The following is a 3,591-nucleotide window of genomic DNA, read 5'->3' as shown; positions in this document are numbered from 1 at the left end:
GGAATCCTACTGTAACCACTAGACATCACTGTAATTTTCCCAGTCCAATACGTCTCTCTCACATACACACAAGTCCCCTTATGGGCTGAGAATAAACCTGGAATGTTGCAGCCCAAAAGGTAGTTATTTCAGACATCGTCCTTGCCTGAAAAATGGGAGTTCTGATGAAAGTGCCTCATTAACCTGAAGTAGAGAGCTGCCACTGCAACAGCATCAGCGCAGATTTCCCCAAAACAAAGTTGCATGGCATTTCCCTTCTCTCTAGAAATCCTTAAAGCTAAAGAGCCTATTACTATAAATGTAGCCTAGTGGACAGCACAGTGGAGTGGCTCTCAAGAAATCTGGGTTCTATTCCCAGCTCTGGCCTGCTGGGTGGCCTTGGGCAACCCACTTCGGGTCTCTGTGCCTCAGTTTCCCTATCTGTAAAAAGACAGTGATAGTGACTCTGACATCCTTTGTCAAGCACTTTGAGATCTACTGATGAAAAGTGCTGCATAAGAGCTACGTGTGGTTATCACAGTTTGCAACTACAGTGTGTCAATTGGAACATTTAGTTCTCCATCCCACTCCATCTTAGCCATCAGCTTCTGACTCCATTGGGCTTCTGGGATTTTCTTCTGCTCCAGTTATTTGGGGCCTACTTTGGTGAAGAGGAAAGTTTTATAGTGTACCCTGAATATGGCAAGGGCTGGACTTGTCCTGCTCTCCTTCAGGAGGATGTACCTGTGTTTTATACAATAAAAACGCTAGCCATGCATTATAGACAGCTAGCATATCTTGATACAAGACATTCGCACTGGCTGCAAGGGTGTGACGCCTCCTGCACTTTGCTTAGCTCCTGAAACTGCCCCTCTCTCACACAAATACCCTCCAGCGGGAGAGTATAACCTATTAATATGGCTAGTCACCTCATTGCTCCCAGATTTACAGACTGACTATGTCAAATGCTGCTAGGTTTACACAAACCATCTTTTCCCTATGTTTACAACACCGTGTGCTTGTTGAAATTGCTCATTTCAGAGTGGGTTTGAACTTAAAGAAGAGAAGCCATGCTGGGATGGCCAGAGACAGTCAACATTAAGAAACACATCTATAGCCCTACCACCCACCACATTCTCCAGCCCTTGGGAAGGACAACCAATTGCTGAAGCGCATACCTGCAGAAAGAACAAGTGCTGTGTGATCTCCTGAACCAGCTCCTCCTCCGCATTCTCAGGGTAAAATTTGGCAAGGAAGTGAAAAGTGACCGGCTCCTCTGTTGGAACGTCATGATCCAGAACCTGCAGGATTTGACAATCAATCAGTGACTCCAACCTCCCCAACACCATTGTCTCTTACAGCCTAGACACAGGTGCCAAACTTCTACTTCCCCTCAAACTGCAGTACCCCCTCTCCAGGTTTTCCAGTCACCTGGTTAATATGATGAAATCTGGGAAGTTCAGGAAGCATTGCCCCACAGGCTTGTAAGAAGTTTGCAATTTCTACATATTTATAAAACAAACTCAAAGCAGAAACAAATCATCCTGCATGCCATGGGGTGCAATTTTTCATCAGGCAGAGGATTCATTTTTCTTCTTCCCTGCTGAGCACATACAGGGTTCTACCAACACACACAAATCTTTCTTCAAAAAATGCAGTTTCCTGCTACAAAGACAACTGGTGAGCCCGGAATTTGCTTCCATATTTTTTCTTAGGCAGAGAGATCCTACAATCCTAACTTCTGTTCACGGAACTAAATATCTTGTGTTTTGAAACACAGGCTCAACTGGACCCTTGTTTCAATACTGCTCAAGAAAGGTTCCTCTCAGACACCAGAAGGAAGAATACCCGGGGGGTGGGAGGGGAGGCCATACAGGATTATTCCCTATTGTACATTTTCTACTGGTTTGCCCAGTTTAGTTTTAAATCATACAAGCAAAGGAAATGATGGTTCCATTAGGAGACTATTCAACAGCCGAGAGGATCACACTGTTGGGAAGTATTCCTTTCCTTAACTTCATCTCCCATATACGTTCGCTATTGTCTCTCCTTCCTAGGCACTTCCATACCTCAAACACTGGCAGACTGTTAGTAAAGAAATGTCATCCTTCAGCCTCACTTTTACACTATTTGCACGGTATATTTTGGAAAGCTACCGTTTCTAAAGAGTCTGCCCTTCATGTACACATGGGGACTCTCCAAATAGGATATTAGATGCTATTTACACTACAATCATCTTAGGGGTATGGTTATAACATGGTTGTCCCTTGAAACAGCTAACGCACCAGTTTTATAGCGTAGAAGGGACCTTGTATGTATAGTCTAAGGCTTTGTGATGGTTCAGGGATAGACTAAAGGTCCGACCTAACACTAACTGTGCTGGAGGACAATCATATTGTATTTGGATCTCCTGACTAATGTATCTATAGATCAGCCAAAGCCTAGTTCTGCTCCTGGTGCACCCCCAGAATTCCCACTGATGCATCTCCGAGTTTCATGCACGGACAGACAGGGAAAGATCTACCCTCCCACCCCACCACACACATCCCCTAAAAGGAAAGTCCTATTCCAACCTTCTTGTCCATTTTGAGCCAGGCCACGGTATCCTTGATCGTGTACTGAAGTCCAAAGAACCAGGTTTCTCGGAGTCCTAGTGTCCTGCACACCAAGTCAAACAAATCTTTCCCTTTCCACTTCACCTGCAGCAAGAGAGCAAACAGCAAATGGCATTTTAAAAATTGAATTATAGCCCCACCCCACACTTTTCCATTCAGCCACATCAAATTCACTTTCTCCTGCATGTGTGCTTGCCCTCCCCCACTACTCCCACTGTCATGCCTGGTAATGCAGATACAGCACTAGGAATGCCAATGTTCTCCTATTGCAATCACACTGTACACTAAATCCCCCCATAGAATGCAGACAGCAGATCGGCAATTTTACCCTGCACTGCATGGAAGGGTGGTTTTACTCTGGAAATAGACCACAAACATGACTTTATGGCAGTCTCATATTGAGCATGTCTTGGTGAAACCATATCAAATTGGTTCAGTTTAGAAGAAAGAAGTCAGTTTCTCTTACTGCCAATGCACCAAACCTCACCTGGGATCTGAAAAATCTGAGTTCTTTTTGATGCCCGCATCACCATCAGCGGTCAATATTCAGCATGCAAAATTCTGCCCTTAATTGCACATGTGCAACCTCAATGTCTTCAAATCCTGTTCCCAGCTATCCCTAGACTCAATTCAATGTCTTCTATCGGGTTTCACAGATGACACAGAGCAGAATCTGGTCCTGCAACTGGAACTTAAACAATTTCTAATGATGATGCACAAACAAGAGTAGACCATCTTATTCTCCCAGAGCCATTAGTTCTGCAGGACTGACAGGAATAAAAAGTAACAAAAGCCTCATTTTTATCACTGAAGTCTGCAGCTCTGTTCTAGACACACAAGGAGCAGCTATGGTGTAACAAAGGGCTATTTTTACACAGAGTACAACCACACTTTACATTGGAGACATTTGGTAATAAAAAGTAACAGCTGGAGCTGAGAAAACTGGTCCAGGCCACAAGCCATGACCTTCCAACAGTTCCACAGTTGCCTCGGCCTT

General features: G+C 44.4%; 1 long non-coding RNA gene across 1 annotated transcript; it reads right to left on the bottom strand.

The window, feature by feature from the left end:
- Positions 1 to 1,154: 1,154 nt before the first annotated feature.
- Positions 1,155 to 2,674, bottom strand: LOC113405746. The gene is made up of 2 exons (XR_003369557.1): positions 2,553 to 2,674; positions 1,155 to 1,280 (listed from the first exon to the last, which is right to left on the bottom strand). It is a non-coding gene; the product is annotated as an uncharacterized LOC113405746 (long non-coding RNA).
- Between the last annotated feature and the right edge of the window lie 917 nt (positions 2,675 to 3,591).

Source organism: Terrapene carolina, unplaced genomic scaffold (assembly GCF_002925995.2).
Source record: "Terrapene carolina triunguis isolate 2854851 unplaced genomic scaffold, T_m_triunguis-2.0 Scaffold50562, whole genome shotgun sequence".
In the NCBI taxonomy this organism is placed as follows: Eukaryota; Metazoa; Chordata; order Testudines; family Emydidae; genus Terrapene; species Terrapene triunguis.
Note: the sequence above shows the minus strand (reverse complement) of the source record. Positions and strands in the feature narration are given on the sequence as shown.